Here is an 8,793-nt window from a genome sequence, read left to right as displayed (position 1 = left end):
GACCGGAGGTCCCTTATACTACTTTGGTGCCATTTCCTTTTTGTCATTACTGTTTGTTTAAGTAGTGGGAGGGGGGAGTGAGGGGGAATGGAAGGGTTGGGGCATAGAGTTTCTTAAAAATAAGGAGACAGAAGGAAGGGCAAGCGGCACAGCAACACCTCCACTGCCAAGCTAGTCACTCACTGTCAAGTGTTTTTCCAGAATCACAACACAGCAGAGTCTCAAGGAGGGATTCAAAGGAGGATCAGGTGTTGGTTGCACAGATTTTCTCAGGGAGTTTTCTCCATACAGATAGGGCAGCATGGGAGAAAATGCAAAGGTAAAAAGTTAAAGACGTTTCCCTTAATCCAAGTATTTGTAACAGTTCTCTTGAGGAAGAGCAGGAGGTAGGTGTGGTGCCATCCAGTCATTATTCTGTGCTATTCCCTTCCCTTGTGCCTGTTCCTTGAATTGTCTAGGAGTACTTGTGGCACCTTAGAGACTAACCAATTTATTTGAGCATAAGCTTTTGTGAGCTACAGCTCACTTCATCGGATGCATACTGTGGAAAGTGTAGAAGATCTTTTTATACACACAAAGCATGAAAAAATACCTCCCCCCACCCCACTCTCCTGCTGGTAATAGCTTATCTAAAGTGACCACTCTCCTTACAATGTGTATGATAATCAAGGTGGGCCAAAACCTTGAATTGTCTGTGTCCCATGAATCAAGTAAACTTGTTTCCAAGGAGCCCTCCTGCTGCTGATAGCACTGATGGGCATGGTGTGTGCAGGACCTCCTGTTACTGCAAGAGAGGGTCATGGCCTACTCAGGAAGCCCTAAGCTCTGCCTCTACCACTAAGAATCATGGTCTAGACAGGAAACCCCAAGTCCGGGGTGAAAGTAATATAAAGCCCTTACTGGTACAGGGGCCTGACTCTGGGCCCCTGGAAAGGACAGGGCCTTGGGCAGAAGGGGCGGGGCTGGGGGGGTCAGCCTCCCCCGTCCATCTGCGCTCCCTGGCCTGTGCTACCCGGGGCTCCGTCAGTGATTTAAATTTTAAATTGCTGGCCCTGGGGCAGTTGCCCCTTTTGTGCCCCCCATTGGCAGCCTGGGGGGGGGGGGGGGGGCAATGATGTTAAAGCGATGCCTTGGCAGCACTTTAACGTTGTCTGTGTACGGGCTGCTACCGGCAGCCACTTTTTACTGGTATGTTGTACCGGCCCACTTTCCCCCCTGCCCCAAGGCCTATTAGTGGAAGAACTGTCAATATTTCAGATGCTGCTGAGTAATTCTTCTCCTATAAAGCTGATCTGAGCGACTCAACCTGGTTCTAGTGAGTTGTCCTTGACTGAAATTGGGCATGTCCTGTACTGGGAATTGGTCTTGTAATGATCACCTTTGGCACAAGAGATTTCTTTCCTAGTTTATAAAATAACCTGCCTCTAATGTCTCTCAGTTCATGTTTAATATGATATAGAATCTATCAGGGCGAGAAACAGCACGGCTACAGTTTGTGCAGAACTTTTCCTTCCGGCTCCGGAGATTGGGGGTTACCCGATGATCTGAGGCTGTGGTAAACCTGACATCAGGAGGGGGCTCATCACTCATATATGGTGATGTTTGTTGCTTTCGAGTTTTATTGGATGTTTTAGCTGCATAAAGTCACAGATAAAACCACTGATAATAACTAAAAAGGCAGATGGGTTTGCTATTGGTTCCTTTGCGCAGCTGATGCCACCCTCTGAATCTATATATTTCCCTTCCACTGCTTTGTTGTCACTTGTCAGACACAGAGGAGCCCTGGCAGGTGCTTAGGTGCAACCAGTGCAGTGAGTGAGGGGACAGCAAGTCAGGCTGGCAATGAAGGGACATCTCTCCACTCCGGTGCTGTGGCTTCTTCTCCTCACAATTCAGGACACAGCAGGTAAGTCTCCTCAGTGTATCACCAGGGGAGCTGGGTTAACTGGAACGAGGGTGGTAACTTTTAGAGTCAGCTTTTTACCATCGGTACCTGGCTTGGACGTTGTGACTTTTCCTTTCGGGATTAGACCTTGCCACTGTTATCAAGGCGTTTGTAACCTTGAGCTTGGACTATTCAAATGACCCTAATGTGGGGCTGCACCTTAGAACCATTCAGAGAACGAAGCTGGTGCAAATAGCAGTGACTCACTGATCAGCACATCTCGCTGGGATCATGTTACAGCCGTGCTGGAGGGTCTGCACTAGCTGCCCATCTCTGGGTGGAGGTTAAGGTGTTGGTGATGATTTATAAAGTCCTGAATGGTCTGGGACCAGCCTCTCTGAGAGATCCCCTCTCTCCCCGTGATGTACTGCCACAGCTCTGGTTAGCAGGGGCACCTGAGCTGGTTCCCCCTTTTTATAAAGGAGGGGGGTGGCTGGCAGGGTGCTGTCTGTGAGGGCTCCAGGACTCTGAAACTTGTTGTCCCCTTTGGGCCAAAATAGCCCAAATCTGGTGACCTTCTGGGCACACTGCAACAGACACTTGTTTGGGGGTGCGGGTGGGAAGGACCCAGGCTGTGTGTCACATAATGAGAAAAGGGTGGGAAGGAGTTTCTGTGGGTGTCTGTCTGGCTGAGTTCCTTTGAAATGGTCACTTCATGCTGCAGGGATTTGAGTGTTATTCATGCCGTCCGGAGGACTAGAGCCTTGGCTGGGCATCGCTTCAGCAATTTCAATCCCAATAAATACATCAATAAATTGGGATCCAACAGAAATGTCTGTTTGGTCCAGAATCCAACAGCTCCAAGGGCCAAGTGCTGGCTCCTCACGGCCCCATTCACTCACTGAAGCCAGTAGAAGTTTTGCAATTTTGAAGTGAGCAGGATTTATCCAAATAAACCCGGAGCTGATTCCTCCCACACAGGTGTGTGTGTTTGTGTGTGTGTTGGGGTGCAGTGTGCAATGCCCTGTGCCCTTGGGGGTATCGGAAGCTCTGCCAGCAGGAAGATTTATCCTGCAGGAGCCCTGCCTCCCTCCCCCAGGGTTTCTGTTGGAGCAGAGAAGCTTTGAATCCTAGCTGGAGTCTAGAGAAGCCCGACCGGCACAAGCTACATGGCAGAGGTGCTGCATCAGGGCCTCTCACGGCCACATTGGTTTCATTCCCACAAGGACGCCCCTGCCCAGTTTCAGGGCTGCTCTCATTCCTCCAGCACAGAGGGGGCTGCAGGCTCCTTGCCATCCCGTGTCCCAGCTCCAGGAAGACTTAACAGCACTGGGGGAGGGGGGAGCAGATCATGAGGTACATCAGCATGTGCTGGTGCATCTTAGGGAGTGAATCTGGCCCAAAGACTCCAAAACTGATTAGCAATAGGATTCAAATTGAATGTGGGACCCAGATATGATTCAAAGAATGCAGTGATTGGAACCTGCTGGGCTGGTGTTAGCAGCACGAGAATGATCCGTGTGTCTGGCAGGGCAGTGAACTGCTCAGCAGTAGCTGGCTCATGGGAACCCGATGTGCTGCTGAGCCAGCCTGAGAAACTGACCCTGACCTTGACAATCAGCAAGGTCAGTCTCAATTATTGTCTTTGAGAAAAACCTGCCCTGATGTATATTTCTCAGACAGCTCAGTAACTGTGCGGTGAGTAGGGGGCTGGTACCCAGAAAATCCTGACAAAACCAACCCTCTAGCAGGTGACTTGGAGTTTATATTTCAGATTCCCAAGAAGTTCACATATAATGTGCTGGGATTAGAGCCCATGACACAGCTGTACATGACCGGGAAGCATGGAATTCTGTGGTGACTTCTGCTGATCAGACTGACATTGCAGGGGATGGACAGTTATTACCACGTACGGGATAAATTACTGCACGATTGTGGGATGGTGACAGATAGTGATGCCAAGCACATGTTCAGCTCAGTGTATTTCTGTTGGATTTATGAGCAAATGTGCATCATCCCCTGAATATTTTTTATTTTCTATGGGAAATTTGACTGCTTCACATGATGCAGACACAGTGACATGGGGAGCATAAAATACTCTCCGGCTATTATGGGTTAACGTCATATAGTGATGCCAAGCACATGCTCAGCTCAAAGTATTTTTGTTTGATTGCTGAGGAAATGTGCATCATCTCTTTCATATTTTTTTTATTTTCTATTGGAAATCTGAGTTTGCTTCACATGACACAGACACAGTGATGTGGGGGAGTTCACAACATAGGGGATATCACCATGTAGCTACTCTTCCATTTCCCTCAGTGCCCCAATTCTCCTCCTTGAGCTCTAAGTAGAGGCCAGGTCAATCTTTGCCAGAAGATCATGTTTCACAATTATTGACCTCTTTACATTGTGCGGGAAAACAAATTTGTAAAATTCAGTGGGGTTCAGGCCAACAAATGAGAATATATCAGGGATGGGCCACAGCTGCAGGTCTCACTCCCAGACCCAGATCTGAACTTCCCCAATGTTCAGAGTGCTGGGTGGGGTCTTTATTCCAAGTTGGGTCACAGAAGTGGAGCCAGCATATGAGAGGTGCAGTTTGTAAAAGTGATTGTTATCCTGAAAGGTGCTGATGGCTGCCATTGGGGAATCTTTGATCCTAAGACAATGAATGAAAGCCAATGGCAGGACGAGAACTCTCTTTTAGGCTCAACAGACGGAGCAATCAAGATCCTTTATGTAGTAAAAACAGCTGCAGCCAGTGGGGGCTACTGCCAAAGGCACTGGGCACATGGGCAGGGCAGAGCTAAGCCAGGGCTTTCCATTGTTGCCAATGCAGGGGCTAGGATACTGGTGTCAGACTAAAAAGAAAAGGAGGACTTGTGGCACCTTAGAGACTAACCAATTTATTTGAACATAAGCTTTCATGAGCTACAGCTCACTTCATCGGATGCATACTGTGGAGCACAAGGCTGTAATGCCAAGCTGCACAGAACAAAAATTACGAGGTTATAAAAACCATCCAGTCATGTTACTCAGTCTGTCTTTGGACTGTAGAACGCCCCTCCATTCCTCTGCCAGCCAATGCAGGGGCAGGATACTGGCATCAGACTGTGTCTGTTGCGGGGAGAAGCCAGTAGAAGGAGCTGTGACCGGGATCTTGGAAGCACAAAAGAAACAAAGCCAGTTGGAGCTCACTGGAGGGGCAGGTGGGGGATTTCTAAGCAAGGAAACTGCCGGCTGTTCTTAGTTTCTACTGGGCGCAGGGAAACAGAACTGTGTGTGCACTTAGCTAGAGCAGTGTTGCAGCCTTGGGTCCTGCCCCAAGTGAACATCACGGAGTTAACTCCATTGAAAAAAAGCCCCTATTTTTCTCAGTGCAGACCAGGCCCCATGGGTTCCCTGTGGGACTGCACTGAAGTGAGCTGTACCTGAATAAACGCCCCTGTGGAGTGCAGCAAAGTGAGTGTTTTGTATTTCCTTGGCATTAAAGGAGCAGGATGGTCTGGCCACGTACTGGTGTGAACTGCACTGTTCTCTGAGCTCCCTGGAGGCTCCATAAACACGGTGTCCCTGGCTCAGCCATCCACCGCTGCAACCAGCCTGTTCCAGGGCTCACAGTGGAACTCTGCATGTAGCCGTAACTCCTGGGCGTTGTAATGATGCCCCTACTTGCTCCCAGTCTCAGGGACAGTCCTAGCTCTTCACACCCTGTCCTGGGGGCCAGTTCTCCCAGCCAATATCCCAGGATTGTGTGGCGGGCAGTGGCCCCTCCTCTCATTCCCTGTTAACTGCCTCCCTCCCAGCAGCCAGCTTTGTCTCTCCACAACCCCCAGAAATGCAAACAGCTGTAGAGACAGCTGGGGGCAGGGGTGGAGCTCAGAGCTACTGGGAGAAAAGCCAGTGTCAGGGAGTGGGAGCAGAGTCTGCTTCTCATGTGGGGAAGGAGCAGCCTGTACATGCAGGGCGGAGAGGCCAGGTAGAAAGGGGAGAAGAGAAGGGGGAAGAGCCCAGGGGAGGCAGGTCGGAAGAGACCAGCGGAAGAGGGAAATGTGTGGGGAGGTGGGGAGAGGAAACTCCTGTCCGGAGCACAAGGCTGTAATGCCAAGCTCCACAGAACAAAAATTACGAGGTTATAAAAACCATCTAGTCGTATTACTCAGTCTGTCTCTGGACTGTCGAACCCCCCTCTATTCCTCTGCCAGCATGGGGGTGAGAACTGCTGACTGAAAAGTCACTGTTGAATGCACCCAAACTGCACGACTCCTCTGGCTGCTCAGCTGGAGACTGCACTTACCCTCCCCTCACCCCTGAGAGGGGGAACTGCCCTCCATTGCCCCGCACTGCCTTCGCTCTCCCTCCTGGTTCCGTTCCTCTGACAGACGAAGGGCTGGCTGGGAAATAGCTTGACAGCCACTGAGCTAATTCATGCAGCTTAGTTCACACTCGCACACAGAACTTCTGTTACTGTTCAGGGGTGAGTTACAGATATTGGAGACCATCACACTGACATCAGCCATTCTCTTCAGCTATAATGTCACCATAACAGGACAGGGTTGATTTAGCCATTTACAAACAGCAACACTTCCCAGGCTTCCCCCACTCCACCCCTGCAACTTCTCTGCCTGAGGCGGGAAAGCACTGCCCCCATTCTAGAGCCCCCTCCCCTTCTCTCCTTTGCTCCTGCCCCCTCCCACTCCTGACCCCATCCGCTGCCTACTCCAGACTCCGTTCCCTGCCCCAATACTCCCTCCTGTCCCCCTGCTCCAGAACCGCTCCCCTCCCTCCTGTCTACCAGCACCAGACTCCCCACACTCCATCCCGATTCCTTCATCCTTCCCAATTCTCCCTCATCTCCCCCTGCTCCAGGCTACCTGCCCTCCCTCCCCTCCTCACCCTCTTGCTGCCCTGCTTCAGAGTCCCTCCCTTCTCCCCTACACATGATCACCCTTCCCCACCCCTACCTCCTTCTTCCCCCCTTTTTAGAACCCCCTCTTCTCCCCATACCTCCTTCTGCCCCCTCTCTGCTCTCCCCCCTCCCTCTCTCTCCCTCCTGCCCGATTCCTCACCCCCTCCTCACTCCTGTCCCCGACTCCAGACCCCTCCTCTCTCCACCTCTCCATGCAGATCTGCTTCTCTAAACCCCCTTCTCCTCCCTCCTGCCCCCTGCTCAATAACCACTCCAGCCCTATGCTCCCTGCTCCCCCATCCAGACCACCCTGTGCTCCATCTCCACTGCTCCCTCCTGCCCCAATTTCAGATCCCTGTCCCCTCCCCTCCCCTGCCATGAGGGAGCTCTGGACATGTCCCATTCTTCTTGTTCTGGGCGCGGATCCCCTGCTGTCGAGCGCGGACTCTGCTGTGATAATGCTGAGGAGGGGGCTCCCTGCTGCTCTGACCCTGCTCTGTGTCTCTCTTTGAAGGTGCTGAGGAGCTGAGGCTGGCGGATGGAGGCAGCCCCTGTGCCGGGAGAGTGGAGGTTAAACACCAGGATCAGTGGGGGACGGTGTGTCATTTGGGCTGGGACAAGACAGATGCTGGGGTTGTTTGTAAGCAGTTGGAATGTGGAGTTGCTGTCAGTGCCCATCGTAATGCTCATTTTGGAGCAGGATCTGGACCAATTTGGCTGGATAACATTGCCTGTCGTGGTACCGAGTCTGCTCTCTGGCAGTGCCGGAACAGGGGATGGGGTAAGCATTATTGTGATCATGGCCTGGATGCTGGAGTGACCTGTTCAGGTAAGAATCAGCCACCTCTGTCCTGAAAGACAAATCCCCTGAGACAAAAGGGCTTGAACCCACAGCGTGTTGTGTGCCTGTGACCCTAACGAGAAATGAACAAAAAGGAGAGCAAGTCCTGTAATGATTGTTATTACTGAGCTGTAATTATTACTGTTCATGTCTCTGGCCACTGAGGAGCCCCATGTGTGACTGTGCAGCATTTTCATTATCTCATTTCCAGTTGTTTCAGTGCCACATCTTTCCTTTCCCTTTCCCTCTGAATGGGTCTAAAAATGCAGATAGGAGAGAAAATGGAAAAGGAAAATGTCACATAGGCTCCTAAGTCACTGAGGCACTTTTGAAAATGTTACACTCATGCTAAAATCCAGACCCAGAAACCCAACCCCAGAGGTACAGAGGCTGGGGCATGTATGTAGCCCCTTTGCCACCCTCATAGGGTGACCAAGGAATGGGCAGATTCTCCCAGCTTGGCCAGAATTAGATTTCGCCAAAAGCACTCCCCCCTCTGCTCTGTTACTTCTCACATTTTGTACCAACCAGTAACAGAAAATTTCACACTCTCTGATACCCTGTAGATCTAGAGTAGAATAGAGAGCTCAGCCAAAAATATACCTCAACCCTACACAGCACAGGGATATCATATTATGGAGGCATTTGTTGTAACTGAATAGTTAACATTACAGCTACAGACCCATTATAAGTTTTATTTTTAAGTTCTCTCCTCTGAACATTTAGTACATTTAATCTCAACCATTTCCTGGATTTTGAGTGTTTCAGTGACACACCTCAACATTCTCTTCACATGGTTAGCGGGGGGGGGGGGGGGCGGGGTGTGTGTGTGTATGTGTCACCCTTCTGCCAGGTGGAGCCAGCAGCAATCAGGGCTTGGTTCAATATCCAGGGGTTCCTTTTCAACAATATGGCACAGAACCGGTTTGAGCCCCCACCCAGTAATCTGGAAAATTACACACCACCCCTGGGTGCCTTAGAGAGGCAATACTTCCCCACTCGCAAGCAGAGTCTGCGTGTAGAAAAGAAACTTTAAATGAAAGGAGGGAAATCACCTGACATTCATTAGGGAAAATGCTGCAAGCAGGTTTCATAAACATAAAACTGTGAGCAGGGCACCCAGCCCAGGGTGCGTGGGGCAGCGCCTTCCACCTCATG

The 8,793-nt window shown here is 50.7% G+C and overlaps 1 long non-coding RNA gene across 1 annotated transcript; it reads left to right on the top strand.

Annotated features, from left to right (window-relative positions):
* Nucleotides 1-173: 173 nt before the first annotated feature.
* LOC122463980 lies at nt 174-8,353 on the top strand. The gene is made up of 3 exons (XR_006287782.1): nt 174-319; nt 1,770-1,906; nt 7,309-8,353. It is a non-coding gene; the product is annotated as an uncharacterized LOC122463980 (long non-coding RNA).
* The last annotated feature ends 440 nt before the right edge of the window (nt 8,354-8,793 follow it).

This window comes from Chelonia mydas, unplaced genomic scaffold, assembly GCF_015237465.2.
Source record: "Chelonia mydas isolate rCheMyd1 unplaced genomic scaffold, rCheMyd1.pri.v2 scaffold_121_arrow_ctg1, whole genome shotgun sequence".
NCBI lineage: Eukaryota > Metazoa > Chordata > Testudines > Cheloniidae > Chelonia > Chelonia mydas.
This window is presented reverse-complemented; position numbering and strand designations above follow the sequence as displayed.